At 40.6% G+C, this 21597-nt stretch overlaps 1 pseudogene; it reads right to left on the bottom strand.

Moving 5' to 3' along the window:
• Positions 1-14141: 14141 nt before the first annotated feature.
• On the bottom strand, positions 14142-15324 carry LOC143640083 (14-3-3 protein eta pseudogene; annotated as a pseudogene).
• Positions 15325-21597: the final 6273 nt, after the last annotated feature.

Genomic DNA, 21597 nt, shown 5'->3' on the forward strand with positions numbered 1-21597 from the left:
CTAAACTAACAGTGACTGAGTGAATCTCTTTCCCCATAAAGTTCAATACACATTACAAAGAAAAAAATAAATTATAATAAAGGATAATGTCATGTCAAATAGGTTAAATGAATCAGGTCATGGTCACTGGAATTTATTTATATTTTATTATTTTCTGGAAAAGAGAAAACTCATAATAAACTGATTATTTTTTCCATTTTTATTAGAGAATTATGGTTATACATAGTATTTCAATTCATTTTGACAAAATCTTACATGCATAGAATTTGATTTACCCCATTTCAATTTCCATTCATGTTCCTCCATTTGCTCCCCTCCTCCCTCTCTCTAGTCTCCTTCTTCTACTCTACCAATTTTCCTTTCACTCAGATAAACTGAAAAAGGAAGATATGAAACGTAAGCATGTTGTGAAAGAGAATTGTCTGACGTCCAACTTCTTCACATATGTTAAGGTTTTGATCCACCTGAGCTAGACAGTTTATCTTGGTACACAACATCAGTTCTATAATTTTTTGTTTGTCACCCATCCAATCTCAGAACTAGAATAGTAACTATATATGTGTGGAGTCACCAGGTCAGATTCTTTTTCCTTAGCAATACTTAAGAAGTTCTTTAGCTCCATTTTCTATAAAGACAACAACATTTTATTTAAAAAAGAACTAAACAACCTCTATAGATGATCTACATACAACCTTCTAATGGTTATTATATATATATACATATACATATATATAATGTTCATTATATATATACCCTCATCATTACTTTAAAATCATGTTAATTATTAGATTCATCACTAGATCTCATTTTCTACATTTAAAAAGAAGCACATAGGAGACTATATCACAAATTTTAAAATATTTTGATAACTGCATTCTGACATAATTGATTTTAATTGAAAAATTAATAAAAAATATTTTGATGCATTTTAAAAATATTTTTAGAAGGGGTATATAATCATTCCCAAACTTCCAAGACGATCTATCACAGAAAAACATTTGAAACACCTGCCAGATGTGGTGATGATTCTTAATTGTTCTTATTTGGCAAAGTTGTCTATTTTATTTCCAACACACTTTGTTCTTTCTGTGTCCCATTTATCTAACAAGCATTTGCTGATTCTCTGTGTGTGCCAGGCACTGTCCTAGATGCCAGAGATTAAGAAGTAAGTGATATATGAGCATAAGTCTAGTGGGGAGATACAAGCAATAAAAATAAATAATCAGAGTAATTTCAAGTTACAAGAAGTACTGTAAGAGAAACAAACCCAACGTTAAGAAAAAGGAACTAAGAGAGGGAATGTGAAATCTTTTTCTGAGGATGAACATATGTCATGGGTGTGGAAAGCTGGGGATGTGTTTTCCAGGCAGTGGAAAAGCAAATGTACCAAGACTGCAGAAATCCACTGTTGGTCCATGTTAGCTACTTTCTGGTCACCATAAAACTAATCCAGAAAAATGGCAATCTAATCCTGACTGTCATTTTTCCCTTGGTTTGAAAATGCTCAACTCTGCCTTAGTGTTCAAAGTTCAGATATGTTTGTGCTGTTCTTCCTACTTTTCCCTTGTTCTTACTTGCATAATTCTCCTAATTACCTTTGAAAGCTGAGGAGGGTGATCATCTCCCAGCCTATGCACTACTGAAAAACTCTCCTAATTTAGCTCCTGGGATTTTTTTTTTCACTACAATTATCCAAGTACAACACAGGAAAGGTAAGAACCCAAGCAGAAGCATGTGTAATGGTCTCTAAACCAGCTGGTAACAACATCTGGAAACATGGTAGGTCTTTCATCACAGCTTAATGTCATGATGGTCTTTAACTAATATACATTCTCTGAAATATGTACATGATACAGAAATATGCGTGAATATCTCTAACACAGAAGACTAATCGTCATTCATTGGAATACTGTTGCATTTTTAATCCTACCTTAAATTTTTTTGAGGGGCTGAGAAATGTAGCTCAGTGGTACAGCACTTGCCTAGCATGCCCTTGCCTCTAGGTTTAATTAACAGCATCACAAAAAATAAAATTAGAAAAAAATTGTTTTGTATTAATGTATTATTTTTATTTATTGCTACCATTAATGACTTTGCTAGGTACAGTAAATACTGGGTTTTGGCTATCTAGAATCCATTCACCTTACCTCCTTTATCATTTCCCAATTCTGCTTTGAGTGTCCACTTAGCTACACTCTCCATCCATAGTAATAATGGCAGAACTGACCCCAACCTTAACTTAACCCCAACCTAACTATGACTTAAAGCCAGCCAATCAGAACTTAAGGATCTGCTGGCCACTGCAATTGGTTCAGGGAAAGGGATCAGAATAGTGTGATGTCATGAAACTCTTAATGAAACTTTTGGACCTTACTTTGAACATAACATAAGTAAATAGCAGCTTTAACCACCTAAAAACCCAGTGTGGAGCCTAAGGATTAATCCATCACATAACAGACAGCAAAGCCATGGCAACAAGTACCTAGGCTGGTCCTGATATCCCTACTAAGTAAAGCTTTGCCTGAAACCAGATATGCCAGGAATGTTTAGTTACATCATCAAATTAGTTTCCTCTTGAATCAGTTTGGGTTGGGTTTTCCATACAATAGAAACAGTCTCTATGCCTGATAATCACTGAAGACAAATTCATTCACTAACTTGTTCAGTGATTTGCAATACTACATTAGCCACAGCTCAGCATTTAGCCATAACATATTCATCCTTGAATAGATTTATCATTGCAGTACATTAGATTAGAATTATTTTCTCTCCCCATACTAACCTCTTATTCTATTTTCTTGCAGCGTTCTTCTGGATTTAAAGATCAGATAGTCAAGCTTATCCCACACTAACTTACTCTTTTGCATATTTGAAGATAATTTCCTGAACACAATCTCTACAATCTCTCACTATGATTCAGAGCATTGTATTAAAAGACCAATAGAGCCTTCATAAATGCCAGACAGGAAATAACTCATAGCTGACTTCAGGAGTCCAGTACAGAAAAACAAGTTTCAAATAATACCTTATATTTAAACTGTGTAATTTTTATATTCCAAAATGCAATGAGCAAAAGTCTGATATTATAACACCACCCCCCCATGCCTGTGATCACAATTATACATGAAACAAAGTTTCTTTGACAGTTTAATGAATGGAATTTGCTCCATTCCAAAGTCTTGCGGCTCCACAATCTACTTTGGGCTACAAAACTTATCCAACTAGCTGATACTTTCTCTTGACTGGAAATGTGCTTCTCCCTTTTGTTAAAAATATTTGGGTAGCTCCTATGCAAAGTAAATTTGTCACTCCCCACTTAATTTCTTTCTGGGGAGGGATGCTGGGGATTGCCATTCCCCACTTTATCAGTTTAGACCAAGTTCAGACAACAAGAAAAACTTGGAAGCTTAAACACCAGGCCCAGCATCTGAGACCACTTTCAAAACCTGTCTCTATTTGCTTGAGATTTGATTCTCTCCTCTCTAAGACTTGACTGCTCTATTGGGTGCTCAGAGATGATGAGACCAAAGCTACCAGCCTCCCAGGATCAATGGAAGAAGATGATGTTGGTCAATTAATGAAGCAATTTAAAATAATTGTGGAAAGGGGGGAAGGTGTACCACTTAACTTTAATCCATTTTCATAGATTTTTTTTTTTAAAAACCTCCAAATCATTTCAAATTAGTAGTTTGGCTTAAGAAGTAGAGTTTTCACATCAGTGAAACAAGACAGGAATGTGATTGTCTTTTCTTCCTCTCAGCTCCTGGCAGAGGGTTTGGAGCCCCCAGGGCTGCAGTGTCTGGTAGAAGAGACTTTCCAAGCCTTCTGAGGACACAGTATGTGTACCCCCAACTTGTGCAGTGAGAGTTCATTACTGAAAGGTGTATGCTGTGGGTGGGAAATAAAAGCAATAGGCCCCAGATAGCCTCGGGTCAAATTCATTACCTGTGAATTCAGTGCTAATGATTCTAGGAGTGCACTGGTGCTTAATATTTTATCTGCTTATCCCCAGCATAAGGTCTAGGCTCTAAAGCAAGCCCCACACTGAGAAGCTAGTGCCTGAAATTTCTGTGCTGGAGGAAGATACTGAACCGGGCAGGGACAAGGCACATTGGAACAGAACCATTTTTCTCTTTGGCTTCTGCTGCTTCTGAAGCAAAGCCCAGCCCTCTGGGAGCCAGGATTCTCTGTCGGGGCACAGCCACCTGGCTGGGGTACAGGAGAAGGGCCTCCCAGGCTGCTGCTCAGAGCCGGGATCCTGGTACATTGCCAATGGTCCTTTATTCACAGGCTACCAGGAGAGTGGCAGAACAGCAAGAACTGGAGTTTGAATCAGAATATGGTTTTGTTGTGGATCTCACTGACATTTTGAAGATGCCAAAAGCACTTGGGTTACATACATTTAAAGTAAAATGGAAAGGAAAATGCTCCAGGAGTGGCAACCGAGGATTAAATTATTCTTAAAATCAGTCCTAACATTCACTTAAGCCATACTTGGCTTCAGTTGCTTTACCTCTGAGCTCAGTGTTTAAGAGAGAAATACAAGAGGTAGAGAGATGGCCATAGTCATCCAGAACAATCCAGGTAAAGAAGCAGTTTTACCCAAACATTCAGATAATTAAAGTAGAAATTAGCATATTATTTGAGTTTAATTGAAGTCCCTTTGATCCTACATTTTAATTTTCACATTCTAGAATTATTTTTTCCTTTCCTTTCCCAAAATAATTTGAGGTGGCTGATTCCAATCCATGTAATAAAAGATTTTTTTTGAAGAAACCAATCTGCTAATAAGAATAATAACTAACATTTATATAGAATTTATTCTGTACCAAGAATTTTCCTAAGCACTTTAAATTTTTAAACTCCTCATCCTGATTCTAGGACACAGATATTAATATTATCTCTATTTGAGAGATTATAAAATTGAAGTATAGAGAGCTTAAGAAACTTGCCCCAAACAATACAGCCTCAAGAGGTGGCCCATCCTTAAAAAATTCATTCACTTACTTGATCAATGGTTTGCTACACTAACATTAGACCCAAGCTGTCTGGCTCCAGAGTCTGTGTTGTTAACAACCATGCTATTACTGTGTGGCCAACAAGATGAAAAGAGAGAGAGTAAGCACTAGTCACCACACAGGCTCAAGGGGCCACCAGAGGGGCTATGGGTCTTTGTGGATGAAACCAAAGGTAAGCAGGGAACCACCACCACCCTGCACACACACACACACACACACACACACACACATGCACACACACACATTCACACACACACATACACACACACCACACACACTTTACCCAGCTGGGAAGAACTGAGTTCATCTCCTTCTAAAACAGAGGTTTCGTGGAACAGAGGGGAGAGGCAAGAGATGACACCTTCCACTGCCAGTCTGACAGCAGCAAATTACATAGAGCTATTTATTAAGGAAGTCTTCACAGACGACTGAAAGCCGAACACTGCAAGGACCAGACGTGAATTGAAAAACTCAGTAAAAACGATTTTTCTTCGAGAGGAACAAAAGCCAGTAAGATGCAAATAACCATTTCTCTGATGGCTTGGTTTGATCCAGAGATAAAAATATAGCATATTCAGTCAAATAAACTAACTGCATGTCTTCCAGGCAATCCTCCATAAACTTACGTCTCATGAGTAGCCTGTAGGCAAATATTGGGCAATGAACAGTCTGAGCCTAGAAAGAAGGGAAAGTTATCTTCCTCATTAAAAGCAAACCTGTATGCTTTCGAAAACTAACTGAGAAGGTAAAAATGATATTGTTTCCTTAAAAACATTCAGGGCGATGGCCTAGAGGCTTGCAGGAGAGTCCACCCAGCAGGTATGTCAGCGTAGCCTCCTCTCAGCCCAGGTTTTATTTTTAAAAATAGAATCGATCTAGAAAAACAAGTTCCAATTTTTAAAGCCAACTAAATGCATAATTTTAAGTATGAGATAGTCAATTTGTTTTCTTTAAAGCAAAATATAGAAAGAGAAAAAGAAATGGAAAAAGAAAAAGAAAAAAAAAACCCTGAAGTATAAAAGCTGGTACCAAGGTTACACCCAGATATAAACTTTACAAAGAGGGAAACTAAAATGTAAGAACTGCTTTATTACAGTTTGTCTTTAACTTTAATGTTTTCTGCACGACAGCTTCTTCTGCTATAGTAATAACCCACACTAAGGCCCTCGGTTTGTATAAAATGGGTGATTTTGTTGTTTTTGTTGTTGTTTTTTAAGCCCAGGATAATCACACATCTGTCACCTTATAATTCAGTGTTTCTGAAAGGTGAGATCCACAGATTAATAGCTTTTCCATCTCATTCATCCCATTTCCTCCCTACTCACTCAGCCTCCAAATCAGTGAAATTGTGACTTGGTGGACAAGTCAGAGTGTGGTATCCAGTCACCTTCTATGTGAGGGTGCCCTCCAACTCTGCTTCGTTAGGATTCCATAGGCTTGCCCCAGGCGACAGATTGCATAATTTTGCTGATGAATCTCTCGTGCTGTACTTAAGGAGAACACTTTTTTTTGCTCTCTCTACAAATGGCTGTAAATCCAGCCCAGCCTGGTTCCTGTCTTCAGGTGGACCTCATCAGTTGTAGGCATCTTATCAGCAAGAAACAGCTTCTCCTAATGGCTTGATAAATATTCCAGCCTCCCCAGAATCAGTTATCGAGAGATTCAAATCATGGTCAGTACTTATAGCAGCTATTACTACAGACTTAATGCCAGTTACCCTTTGTACTTATCTCTGTAACCAGAGAGGCTGAAAAGCTTCTTTTATGTCTCCACTCCTGGTCACTAAAAGCAGAGTTCATTCAAAATTTCTTCCTGCCTAGGGAGTTCAGGGGCCTGTAATAAAAATTGAAGTAGAGTCTTGAGTGAATATAAAAAAAAAATATACATTTCCCTGCCACCTACACCCCCTGGCCCCAAACCCTAAATTTGGCACAAGGGCAAAGAATGTTAAGTCTTAAGTGGTGGAACAGGGGAAAGTTCTCTGTATTAGTTCAGCATAATACAAAATGGTTTCAAGGTGATACAGTTTTCCCCCCTCTTTAGCCTCTTTGTTTTACTGAAATTGATCTACAGACTCTGAAATCTGAAGAATTCAGGGCTTGGGATTTATGAAATTTTGCCAGTTCTCGATGGAAATCCAGTACTTTGTCTTGCTTGCCTCTGACAACATACCTTTGATGAAAGTAATTATAAAATCTTAATTTGGGGAATATATCCAGAGGGACCGCAAAGTCAAACCCTCACTGTCCTTCATATCACCACATGTTGCATAAAGAGGGGGAGGGGACTTTTTATGAGGAAAAATGGCAGAATTCAGGAAAATGTGGTCCCTCCTCGAGAAAGCTGAAAGGAATCAAATGTTCACCAGGAGGCCCCTCAGAGAGTAGAAATGCACGCACTCTTCAGTAGTTCTTAAACATGTCATCACTTGTGGCTTTATATTTGTGGTTAGTGGGATCTTCTATGCAGGGAAGCCATGTTCTAAAGAACACCCACCTTACAGCTTGGTTTTACAGAACTCACAGGTGTGCACAGTACTTTTCAGTTCTCCCTGGACATTCTTTCCTTTGTCTTTTCTTGTTGACCCTCACAACAAACCGTTAGCATTTGGAAAGTAGGAGCACCCCCTTTCACTGAGAAGATCACCAAGGTGCAAAAAAGGTTGAACGATTTTTCCAAGGCTACAAAGTCCCTTCGTGATAGAGAACATAATGTGGTTATAAGCACAGCTTGCAAACTCGGGACTCTTCCCACTCTTCCATTGTGCTACCAAAGCACTGGGTTGGGAACTGATCTGTGTGGGAAGGGGACAAGCCATGAGAGGAGGCTGACCTGTCAGTGGCCATTTCTCAGGTATATACTTCTAGTCCAGCCAGAACTTTGATGGATATGTCTAGCTGTCGTTTTTGCACAAAAAAGAAAGAAAGAAAGAAAGAAATGAACTTAGAAAAAGTCTCTAGTTTCATATTGTGTATAAAAATATTCTTTTCACAATTATTCATTTTCTTTCTTTGCCGGGTCATGCTCTTTCCATAGTAAGCAGCTGCATTCTTATGATGCCTTATCAATGTCTGAGGCTAATCTTCCCCAAGAAAGTTTCAGTACCTGTCAGTCTTTGTTCAAAATTCCAATGGTATGTCAAGGTGAGAAGAGATGGGAAAGGACTGAAGCACAGATCTGTGCTCTGTGCTTGGTTGTGGGCATCCAGCCTTCTTGTTCTTTCCCAGGCCTAGAGACAAGTTCCTCCTACCCTTCTGATCAGTTTATCTGCTGTGAGGCAGTGTTAATAATTATGCCCTACCTGGGATAGTGTGATTGGAAAACCATTCCACCATCTTTGGACAGTAAGTAAGTTCTATTCACTGGCCCCAGAATATCTGAGGTCATGAAAAAATATTTCCTTAAAAGCTCTTGGAAGCCTGGTGCAGTGTAATCCCAGTATCTCAGGAGGCTGAAGCAGGAAGATCACAGGTTTAATGCCAACCTCAGCAACTTAGCATGAGACTATAAGCAACCTAGTGAGACCGTGTTTCTAAATAAAAAATAAAAAGGGCTGGGGATGTGGCTCAGTGGTTAAGTGCCCTTGCGTTCAATCTCCAGTATCAATAATAATAATAATAATAATAATAATAATAATAATAATAATTTTAAAAATAGCTCTTGAGGAAAAAAAAAGTTAAATTCCTTTCAAGTAACATTTTTTTTTCCTATAAGTGGAGAAACTTGCTAACTGTAAGGTCTCAAATTTGACAATTATATAATTGTGGAACTGAATCAATATCAATAAAAGATTTTCCTTTGGTTTTTCAGCACCTTTCATGGCCACAGTCATGAAGCAAAGCGGCCATTCACTGCTGTCTTTCAACCTGTACTACTTTTTGCCCAGAGCAGAAGAAAATTCATGCTGGATTATATGGTGAGAGAGAGTACATGGGGCCACATCCCACGTCTTTCTGAGGCCATTTAGGAGCCTTTCATCCTTGCCACTGTTGGTTTGGGTTTCATCTGCTCACATCTCAGCCTCCTCAACAAGCCTAGGCCTGCCCCCATTTCTTTCCACATGAGAAGTCAGGAATCTCCTTTTACACACTGAGGAACTAATGAGAGAATGGGTCTTGACTCAGTAAACAACAGTTTTGTTTCCCTCCACTTGGCATTCAAACTCTTGTCCCCAAATAATAATTCATCCATAAACATTTTTTTACTTGCTGACACCACAGGATACTTCAGTCCATCTTTAGTATTATATCTCATTTTCATTTCTTATCTGGCACAATGGTTTTTCTCATTGAGATATATTCCTCCTGCGTGGCCCTTGCATCTCTTTTTCAAAGTTGTTGGAAAACAACAGGGTTTAATAGAAAACTCTGGGGCAGTGTGTGTCAGCCAGGCCTTTAGTGTTTGTTGCTCACTGTCATCTCTAGATCATCCCCAAGTCTGCCTTTGTTCAGCCTGTCTCAAGGCCCCGGCTGGCACTGCCACTCTTGAACAGATGTGTTTTTCTAAAGGGTGACATGTCCTCCAGCTCACCAGGTGTGCGGCCTCTTTGGCAGTATCTCGAGGACACCATGGAGTCAAGGCACCACATGGTGACCTCAACAAAGACCTCGGCTCTCTGACTCAGGCATGAAATATTTGCTATCAGTGGTGCATAGAAAATGTAAGGCTTCTGAAAAGTAGCTTTCAAAATAGCCGAGTCGATCACCTCGGTAACTAGGCAAACAGAAAGTCAAGCAAAAAAAAAAAAAAGTTTTCTTTTAAACAAAAACCAGTGCCACCCACGTGTGAATGGGTGGCAAAGAGCCTGAAGCTGGCTTGAAACAAAAATTTTGAATGGCTTCAGGAGGAAAAAAAATGCAAGGAGGAGCTATAAGCTTAGGGCTGAGAGAGGAAGTTCCTTTGGCCTGTCCTACTCTCATCCTCAGTGTCTGGAAATGATTCCTGTGCTTTTATTAGGATTATTTGTACTAAACCAGTTCAGACAGAGTAGAAATCAACCCAAATCCACCTCACAAACATACATCAGCCCTGTATCATTTGAGGGAGGGGGGCTGTGCTAATTTGCTTCCCCTGAGGAGGAAGGTCTGGAGCAAAATGATGGCATGAATTCTTCTTTGGGTCTTAAATACTCTACAACATCAGAAAAATTAAAGTCCAGCCTGAACAAAATTATTAAGAATATGATGTCCTTGTACATTTCTAACTCTACCACTTTACCATATATTTTCCTTGTGGCTAAATATTTTGTGATGGTAATTATGTCTTTCCTCCACTTTTCCCTCCCACTGCGCTTGTCCCATTTAAGTAGGCTCTGCTTTACCTTGCCCCAGGGGAAGTTTGTATTATAATCAGAAAGTAGAAAACCTCCAAGAACTTCTGGCTTTTGCTTTCCAAAGACACAAAGTTTTAGAACACAGTAAATTCACTGGAGAAATAAAGGAAAGGGAAGTTTATAGACGGAAGCAGAGTTGTTTTGGAAAAGCTTAGGAAAAGACCAAAATTAAAGGATCTTCCTGATCTAGAGGGAATGGCCAGAGAGGGAGAAGATGACTGATCCCAGAGGAGCAGAAACTTGGAACTTTCTGGCAGCACCACGGGGAAGGGTTCAGAGAGGTATGACCATGAGACAGATCCAAGAATATGCATGGTCTATGATCCATCTCATGGACTGAGAATCAGTCTACTCTTTCTGTGGTGACCTCTGCAGATCACTAAGAGTTTGCATGCAGCACATCTACTATGGAGACATGCTGCAATTAAAATCAGGGAAGAGGAAAGAGGAAATAAATGAAAACCTTCAAGATTTATTTTATGTTCCTGGGGGACAGGTCAATTGTCCTACCAAATTATTGGCTTGAACCATGTAAAATTGCTGCTAATCAACCATTTGCTGACCCACAAAAATGGCAATTTCATAGGGCTCACCAGTTAATGAAAAGCTAATTTCTGTACCTTCTGATCACTGGGGGAACCCTGCCTGTCAAAGGGTTTCCCTAAGTAAAGGTCTTCCATATAAACTCTTGCTGCTGTTCCCCTGACATACATGAAGCATCCCTGAGGGCATTGTTATGATCCCTGACAGAGGAAAATCAAGATAGGGTGTGAAGGAGTGAGGTGGCTACAAGCTGGGAGCAAGAAGGATTACAAGTTAAAACACAAATCTACTTAGCAGCCTCTTGTTTTCTCTTTGAGAGGCTCAGTTCTCCCAAATAGCATTCATTTTCTCATTTTTTCTTTCCTATCTTCAAATATGTGCTGTACTTATAAGCATGTCTCTGAAAAACAAGGAAGTATAAACTAACATTGGTCCCTTCGCTGCAGAGAAAGCTGTGAAATTAAACCTCTCCATTGATGTCAAGAGAAGGAAAGGCTGAGATTTTATTTCAAGAGTAAACCATTAAAAATATATATTAATAAGTCAGAACTGAATATGCATCCCTGGGATACTACCACCGATGGGGGAAAGGACATTTCTCCACACTGGAGCCCAGATCTCTACTGACAAGCAAAGGGGAACTTCATAGAACCCATTTTACTTGGGTATGTTTTACTGTGAAACTGTCAATCAGCTTCAAAGTCACCTCTTCCATATAGCCTTTCCTTATTACCCTATTCACAATGAGTTCGTGTCTTCTCTCTTTTTCCAAGGAACTTTATGTTACAGAATAAAATTCTTCCTTGGGTAATTCAAACACCACCTATGAGCTCCAGCTGTGTTCATGGCACTTCTTGTAGGCCATATACATGTGTTAAAAAAATGCAATCCTGTTCTGAAAATGCTTAAAGTCTTAAACATCTTGAATTTGGAGGCAGGTTTTACTTGTGCCAACTGTCTTGGTATGTCTTCTGTCCTCTATCAGATTGCAATTTCTTTAAGAACAGGGCTTGTGTACTGTTGGTTCCCACAGAGTTATGTCATATGTAGAGCATATGTCAATGTAGAGCTCCATGGATGCCTGAACTGGGTTACCAGATTTGGAGGCTAACTTTAAAACTCAATGGACAGATGAACAGCAACTGTGCCATGCTGTGTTTCTGCTCATAAACATTTACTTCTCTTTCTAGGCAGCATCCAGCAAGCTCCTGCAGTGAGGGTCAAAGAAATAATCTCTTTCCCATCCCTCATTCAATCCTCCTACCTCACAAGCAAGATGATCACACTAAACCTGAACATACTGCATAGATGTTAACAAGCACGGACACTCAGTTTTCTCCCTCCTCTTCCCCTCTGCTAACTGCAGAACTACAGTTTGCTTTTTCTTTAAGTACATTCACTTTAATACAGTCATAGAAATTTTCTTTTCCCATTGTAAGTTCTCTGAGTGAACACTCCACTTCTCCTTGTATGGTGTGATTTGCTACTTTCTTGATGTTATCTGTCTTGTGAAATAGTACTTCGACTCATGAAGAAATTCACATCCTGACCAAATTAGATTTAAAACTCCAAATGCTGTACATCAAGCCAAGTGTTAGAATTCTAGCAGCAAGGAAGCCCAGTGTCTTCATTTTGTTTCCTCAAAATCAGACACTGAGACAAGAATTTGTATGTAAGGATTTCATAGTACATATGAAGAAGGAGTAAGAAAGGATTCTAGTCTGTTCAGACTGCTGTAACAAAATACCATAGACCAAGTCGCTTACAAACAACAAGAATTTACTTCTCTCAGCTTTGGAGTCTCATCTCTGGGATTAAGATGTCATCGTGGTCAAGTTTGACTCTTCTGAGTTATAGTCTGCTGATATCTTGCTGTGTCCTTATATGGGGAAAAAGAGGGGAAGAGAGCTTTCTTTAGTCATTTTGATAAGGGTGCTAATCCCATTCCAGAACCTTTTTATCTTGCAAAAGTCTCACTCCTAACACCATCACATTTGGGGTTGTGAATTCAGTCAAAGGAAGGGAAGAAAAGAAAATCAAAAGAGGGTGTGTTAATGAGCGGATGACCACTCTGGGCAACTGAGGCTCCATCCTGCTGAGGACCCTATGGGACACCATGCAGGCAACTAATATCAACTAAGATGGACCCATCCAGAGGCAAAGAGACTGGAGATTACTTACTCTTCTTTGGTTGAAGACTATTCCTGGGCATTAATCTCTGAGTCCATCAATATGCTCCTAAAGTGATAAAAAGTCCTCAAGCAGAGAGGAAAGAAGGTTGAGGTGAGAAGTCCTGGCTTACACATAAAGGTGAAGTTGCAGGTGACCTCTGGAGTGAGTGAGGGGATATAGCCAGGCACTAGGAGCATCTGTTGTACTCCTTGATGTATGATGGATCTGAATACCCAGCAAAACCCACCCCTTAGTGACAGAGAGAATATTGCACCCAGAACTGCACCAGGTCTTCCCAGCTGAGGGTAAGAGTGGGGCTGAAATCCAGCCCAAGTTCTGCTTACCAAAATGCGTGTTCTGGTGTGGACTGCATCCACTAGAAAAAGGGGAAGATCTTTTTCAAAATTGCACAAAAGTGGCAAATAGGCTAGATAGCAATAACCCTAGTTATACTACTCCAACAGTGCAGTAGATCCCAAGACAATATAAGCACTGTGGGGTCTGATTTTATACATCACAATTTCTTTGATGTGGAAAAGAGGGCACCCGTGAACAAAAAGACAGTCAGATTTTGTAGTAGTAATAATCCAATTTTGGAAATATAGGTAATTTTTGTCACCCCATTCACAGCAATTCTCCAAGATCCTTTACAATAATTAATTTGTGCTTATCATGAGCTTTTCCTTCTATTTTCAGAGAAATTTATTTCTTTTTTTTAATATCCCCAAAGCAGCATTTATTTACCCTTTGAATTTCAAAACATTTATTTTAGGTCTGGGATTTCATAATCACCTGTCTTGATTGACATGGGCTGACACACATGGTGCTGTCAAGATACACAAGGACTACTGCCAGAGTTACAAAAAATAAATCCATGATTCTTAAACAATTGCAACCAAAAAAAAAGAAAAAAGAAAAAGTTACACATATCAAAACTTTAGATGCATTGCATTTAAAAGGTTTGTGTACATCATAATTTAAAGAGGCAAAACAAGGTGCTACTGAAACCTCACATCAAAGTTTATTATAAAGCTGATGGAAAGGAGCAAGTTGTCTCTCTGTATCAGCTTTCTTTAACAGTTTTCCACTAGCTGAAGAAAGAGGTGAAAGGGCTGAATTCATTTTTGCATGCACAAGATGTACTGCTTAACAAAACACTATCAGCTTGTTTTAAATATCAACCATAGCCTGTGTTGGCTAATTCTCCTCTCTAAACTCCCCAATTACTTTTGCCTAGATTTTCCATAGATTAATAGGCATAGTTAAATGCCTCATTCAGAACACACTTCTTTGCACAATTCAAAAAGGGAGCTCCTGTAGGCTCAAAGCAACCATCAGTCCAGCAATGCCCATGATGATTTATCTGAAACTGCTTCCCAAGAGACAGGAGAGCAGATCTGAGTAGCTGTGCTGCCAATACAGATAGGTTTAGCACTAGATATTTAGTGACTGTGGCAAGGAAGAATTGGTGATGATGGGAATGGTGGGTGAAGGAAGGGCCAGGGATCTGAAGGATCTTCAGTTGCCTTCTCCTGCTTCTTCATCCTGCTGGTCACTTGTCCAGAGGGTGAGGTTGTCTCGAAGCAACTGCATGATGAGTGTGGAGTCCTTAGAGGAATCCTCATTTAATGTGCCCAGCTCAGCTATGGCATCATCGAAGGCTTGTTTAGCTAAGAGGCAGGCCTGCTCAGGTGCATTCTGGATCTCGTAGTAGAACTCAGAGAAGTTGAGAGCCAGGCCCAGCCAAATGGGATGTGTTGGCTGCATGTGCTCTTTGCTGATTTCAAAGGCCTCTTTGTAGGCTGCCTCGGAAGCTTCTACCACACTGTTTTTCTTCTCCCCAGAAGCCACTTCTGCCAAATAGCGGTAGTAATCACCTTTCATTTTCAGGTAAAACACCTTGCTCTCATACTGGAAATCATTGCAGTTCTTGATGAGGAACTTGTCAAGCAGAGCCAAGACATCATTGCACGCTGTCTCCAGCTCCTTCTCAATCTTCTCCCGGTAAGCTTTAACTTTCTCCAATTTCTTTTCATTTCCATCAGACATGGTTTTCTGCTCAATGCTGCTAATGACCCTCCAAGAAGATCGCCGGGCACCAACCACATTCTTATAGGCCACTGAGAGGAGATTTCGATCTTCATTGGAGAGAGTTTCATTCAGCTCTGTCACCGCCTTCATGGCGGAGGCTATATCGTCATAGCGCTCCGCCTGTTCGGCCAGCCGCGCCCGCTGCAGCAGCTGCTCCCGGTCCCCCATGTCGCTCTAGGCCCGGCCTCGCCTCGCGCCCCGCACCGCTCGATCGCCCGCCCGTCCGCTCCCCGGTCGCCGCGGAGGCCGCCGCCGCGCACGCGCACTGGTTCCCCGGCTTGCCAGAGGCCGCAGGGTGCAGGCAGCGCCGCGGCTCGCGCCCTCTCTCTGGCTTGCTCCGCGCGCAGTGGCTGGCGCCTGGGACGCCGCCAAGAGAGGAGAAGCAGCCGCCTCGAAATTTATTTCTTTTTTCCTCCGAATGAAGAAGTGGCCTTATCAAATCACACACCATATTTGCCTATCACTGCTATTTGCCACAATAGCTGTGTTGACCCAGAGAGCATTTGGCTCCACCAGAATCTTTTCCAATCCCTTCTCTGCATGAGTGAATCCCATAGGCTCCCCTGTGCTCCCCACTGGAGGGGGTGGTCTGGGAGTGATGTGCTTGGTTACTTGGCTTGCAATTTCATTGGGATTGAGATTCCTGCTTCCTACATTTACAATAGACATGCTGGCTCTGCTGAGTATGTTTCCTGCACTGTCTGTGTTTCTGGGCAAGGGCTTTCAATGTTCTTTTTCTGTTCTACAAACTGTGGTTTGCATGTTTTCCATCTGACTGCTTAAGGGCAGGATGCCTTTCTCCACCTCACGAACAAATTGAATTTTCTGATCGTAGGTTATTTACTTAGTCTTTGAAATCCTAGAACTTGCCCCAGTTATTCAAACTGAATGAATAACTCCTGCAGCATGAAATGCTCAGGGGTAGTCTCACATAAGCAAACTTAAATCAAGAACCCTTTGCATTCTGATGGCTACAGCACATTATGAAAGACACCCTCGGAGGCTTTTCTGTCTTTACAGTTGTTAAACCTTCTGGAATCATGGAAAGTTGGGACTGGACAAGGCCTTTGAGATGACCCCAAAGTATCATCTGATGTCTGTAGCTTGCAGGCCACAATATCTTGTGGTATGGGGGAGAGAAATGCTTTCGAGAAGGACCTAAAATATGTTCCCTGGCTCATTATGGTTTTGCTTGAAATGAGAGGAGGCACATGGATGGTGAAGTGCTCTTCATTGGCATGAACATGATATTTGCTTTTGTTGCTTTCTTCACAATTTTTGATAGTAGCTACCCTAACCCTAGGTTCCCTATAGATGCAGTAGGTAAGAGATAGCATTGATGCAGAAACACAATTTGAACAGAGTGAAATTTGGTCATTCTCGTGCACAGGTGGATTCTCCTATTTCCTATAAACAGGGAATGGAAATGAAAGTTCTATGTTAGACAACAGGCATAGGGAGGACTGTGTTGACAAATGGGTAGATTGTCAAGGAGCTATTTGACTCCAAGTGCTGCTTTTATATTTGTTTAATGATTAAATGAGGGACAAGTTCATTTGCTTTCTACATACATATGAGAAACAATTTTATTTGAAATCATAATATCACTTTTAACAATATGTAGTAACCTGTTACCACACTGCTATTTATGTTCTTAACTTAAAATTTGATCCTTCAGTCCTGTAACTACTTCTTGAATTATAATGATTCAGAGATTTTTATAATTTTTTTATGATTAAAATCATGGGATAAGTGACCCGGGGGGTCAAAAAACTTGAGTTTAAATCCCACTGACTATCCTGTGACCTTAGTCAACTTGTTTCATTCTCTGAGCTTCGGTGCCCCCATCTGAAAGATTCGGGTTAATAATACATTATCAAAATCTTGAAAGTATTACATGACATAAATAAATGTATAAAAAACTAATGTACTATCTGATATATTACTGATCTGGATCTTATCAAACATTTCTTTCTCCCTCTCTCCATCTCCCTCTCCCTCTCTCCTGACTTTCCTACATAGCTATATTAGAAACTCTAGTAAAAATACTCAGTTTCTTTCCAAACTTTTTATTTTGAGGTTGCCCGTGAAGATTGCTAATATTTTTCATATTTTCTGCAGAATTTCAGGTTCTGGCTAATATAATAAATCATCACTTCCAAATCTTAACCACTCCTCTTATTTATCCTTAGGGCAAGTGGAGATATGGATGTCAGTTCTCATAACTGACTCCTTGATTTAAGAGATGTCACCCCATAATTTTGATTCTCTCATCATCCCTCTTACAGATGTTCTTTCTTTCTACTGGATGCAGCAACTGTCAAATCCATTCATCAGCCCTTAGCCATTCTTATCAGCTGTGATTTAGCGGCACACATTCTTGGCCATCTGGAGAAACTGGTTGTTGGAGGGGTTCTTCTTCTTGTTATTTTTTTTAAAATAAAACGATTTTGAAGTTCTGCTGCAAATGATTGAGAAAATTCAAAGTTCATTTTGGTGAATGCTAACATTTGCTGGATATATCTAAGGAGTAGACTAGTAAGAAGTTGCTTTGTTAAGGCCCTGGAGTTGTGTCTGGAGGCACATGTTTGCTTTGCGTTCTCTCACCCATGTGTAGAGACACATGGAGCCAGACCACTGTGGAATTCTCTGTGTAGGACTCAGCATCTCATGACTGCTCTAGAGTCTGGATTTCTCCCTGGTCTGGAGAATGCCATGTGTGCCTTAAATCCACCAGCAATATGGCCATGTGGTCTGCACACTCCTCCTCAAAGTAATCTTTTTTTTTTTAAGAATAAAATACAGTATCTAAGATGTCAAAGAAATCCATTATATTGAAACAGTCATCAAAATGTTTTATTTTGATGATACTTCTTGTTATGCTCAAAATAACAAGATCTTGTAGCAGGCCTAATAATTATTATAACTTCAAAATAGTGTTGAGTATAATCATCATAAATATCTGAAACAGCAGTGAAGTGACATCAAAATACCCATGACTTATACTGGTGACAAAGTCAAAAGAATTACTAGCATGATGTGGCTTGTTTCCTGCACTTTCAGATAAGGGAATGCTAAATTTCAGACATGAGCAAAATTAAAGAGGTAATTTTTTCCCATTTGAGTTTATAGAGCTCCCTGAATTCTACCTTACCAACCCTTGAATGTTCATGGCCTGCAGCTTAAGAATCCTCACACCTCAATTCCCAGTGTGTGAAACACTCTCTTTGGTTAGAGATTCCCACCCTCTGTCCATTATCATTGCCAAAGTTGCAAGGATTGAAGAATCAATTTCTTGCCAATGACAAGAGGCAAAAGCTGAACATTCAGAGCCAAAGCTGTACTTAAGAGAAGGGCCTTTGTCTTTGCTGACAATGAAAGAGATTCACTGTGAAAAGATCATTATGTATCTGTAATGTTTGGTTAATATGCCTTTGAAGGTTCTGGAACACACCACTGGGAGAATTCATCCCCCAACTGCATAACAAAGATTGAAATGGAAAAGGCAGATCAATGTGTTTCACCCACAGAACATAAACACTTTCCCAGTTTATATTTCTGCAGCAGTGAAGTCCTCATGCTAGGTCATGCTGGAGGCCAGCCTTGAGAGAGAACTTGGGATTTTCATCCAGGACTCTGGCTGGGTGTTCCCAGCATTACCTTCTGCCTGTTTGTTCTCTGGTGTTTGGTTTTCCATCCCCATCCCTCCTCCTTCACAGCCTGGCTCTGATTCAGCTCTGAGCTGGAGCCCCAAAGGGTTGAGGCTGACTTCCTCTGTGAACCCTCCTGAAGCCACCTAAGCTCTGCCAGGGGAAAAGAGAGAAGTCACAGTGACAGTCACTACCACCTGCCTCCCTCCTCTCTGCTCCTACTCCAAGGGGCCCCACCTCCTCTTGCCAAACCCTGACAGCTCTGCCAGCAGAGAAGCGGCCTTTGACTCCCTCACAGGTCTCCACACTGTGCACTGCTGCCAAGCCACAGGGCCGCTATAGGAATGTGTTTTTAATATTCATTGTTCACTCTGTCTGTTACCGATGTGTGCACTGCAATTATTGTAATTCTTTGCACATGTGTTGTTATGAAATGAGTGTCTTTTAAGCCATGCCAGGTTTTTTCTTTCTTTCTTTCTGAAACCCAAATATATTATTTTTATCTATGTTTTAGTTAGTCTGCCACGCTTCTTTATTTTATTTCAAAGATCAGTCTGGGCGGCAAAGAAAGAGTGGAGTGTCCACAGAGCAAGGCCTGCCTGCTTTCCTCATGGTGGAACAGTTGCTTTTGATTTAGACTTGTGCGGTCTCTACCTCACTCGCTTGTTTTCCTCTTTCCATGTGCACAAGCTAGCCAACTTTCAGACATCTGCAGCCCACATGTGCTGCCCCTGGAGTAGCCATCTGCACCCAGGGAGAGGGCACACTGGCAGTGTGCAAAACACAGATGTGCACACATGTGCACGCAGACGGCATTCAGTTAGATTTCTTCAGTGCTGATTTCTTTTCCTTCTTAGTAGTGAGGAGGGAAAGGAAGGCTAAAAGTCCCATTTTCTTTCTTCCTTTCCCTTCATTCTTTCTTTCATTTTTTTTTAACTTCAATTGGTCCTTTTCCAACACAATATAGAAGCTTCAGCCGAAAAGGATTCTATTCTTTCAATTAATTCAAATGCTTTTATGTTTGTTTTTAAATTTTTATCAAAAGAAAATAGCTAATGGAAAAGCCAGATTTTAATACCTGCCATTACTTTTTAAGTTTCCTAGGGCAAGGACAAAGCCTTAGTAAATTAAGAATGACCATTGTTTACCTCTGAGAACTTAGCCTAAGATCCCCAGAAGCTAAATTAAGAATAAAAGAGTGGCGGTGTCCACCCAGCAAACATTGCCAGCTACCCACATGCATATTCCTTTCTTTAGAGATTCTCAGGCTGCTCTCTGTTTTTTGCCAGGCAGAGAAATCTGACACGATCGCACCCTGCCTGCTAAGCATTTTACTTTCATTGTTAACTATATCCATTTGTCACCATGAAACATTATTATTTTAAGGTAGCAGGCAAGCAGGGCTGCTTGGTGCATAATGGTGCTGTAGCTCTCGTTGCCAAGAAGGAATCAAAGAAGTGGACGGTGGCTAATGTGGGAAATCACACCAGAGAGAAAGAAACATGCAGAGAGAGACAGAGACAGGGTGGGGGGGGGCACAGTCAGAGAAATAGAGAGACACAGGCAGGGGCGGGGGGAAGATACTGGGAGACAGAAAACAGAGACAGAAACCTGCACAGAAAAGCTGGAATTTCCATGAAGATATTTATAAAAGGATGATATAGCTGTTGCTAGGGAGCTGGGAGGAGAGCAGACAGACACACCATCCACCAAGGACTTTAAAAATAAACCTGCATGCCTTTGTTTGCATCATCTCTCGGCTGAGTAAAGACTAAAAGAAATGTGGGGAAATGGTCTTCTTAAGCACACTATTTTAAGAGCACACTCTGTGCCAAGTGAATTGAGGCTGCTGTGTTGGGGCATGTCTTGGGTCAAAGGCCAGAGTCTCACTCCCCGAGATGCCAAGGCCATGGCCATGCTTATGCAGCTATGAGGAGAAATTCATTTCAGCAGATGACCACTCGAGGATGGGTGACCCAAAGGAAGCAGGTCCCAACTTCCCCTCACTTTATGACCTGTGTGGGCAACCTGGAAACTCAGTTTTATTGTCACTCAAGTATGAATTTGGGGACAAGCATCTGGTGCTGCCAAAACACAGTAATAACTCCACACAGTCCCACTCTAAATGTGGTTGGGTAGGGAGGAGTGGAACGGGAGTCAGCGCTACTCCAGGATCATCTGAATGGCAGCCTGTATTAATCAGGGGTCTCTAGAGAATGAGGAGGAAGAGAGAGAGCCGACAGAATTGGCTAATGAAGTTGTAAGGGCTGGCAAGTCCAAAATCTTCAGGGTAGGTTAGCAGCCTGAACAATTCTGGCAGAGGTTGGTGTTGCAGTCTCGAGTCCAAATACAATCTAAAGGCAGAATTTCTTCTTCTTCTGGTAATCTCAATCTTTTCTCTTAAGGACTTCAGCTACCTGGGTTAGGCACACTCACAGTATGAAGAGTGGTCTGCTTTATCCAAAGTCTACTGATTTAAATGTTATTCACATCTAAGAAAATACCTTTTCCAGCAATCTCTTAACCAGTACCTGACAAAACAACAGGGTACTCTGTTGAACATAAGATGAACCACCACACAGTCTTATGAGATAACTGGAGTGGGTAATTGCCAGCCATTTAATGCATCAACATAGCAAAAATTCAGAAGTCTGAGATAGGCAGATCTTTGCAGTGGAGTCAGGGTAGTAGAAGCTGGGACCTTTATCTAGCATGGTTGTTAGATGGTTGATCTGTCCTAAGAAAATTCCTTCTCAAATTAGGTCTTTGAAAGGAGGTTCCTCTAAGGAAT

Source organism: Callospermophilus lateralis, unplaced genomic scaffold (genome assembly GCF_048772815.1).
Source record: "Callospermophilus lateralis isolate mCalLat2 unplaced genomic scaffold, mCalLat2.hap1 Scaffold_112, whole genome shotgun sequence".
NCBI classification, from domain to species: Eukaryota; Metazoa; Chordata; class Mammalia; order Rodentia; family Sciuridae; genus Callospermophilus; species Callospermophilus lateralis.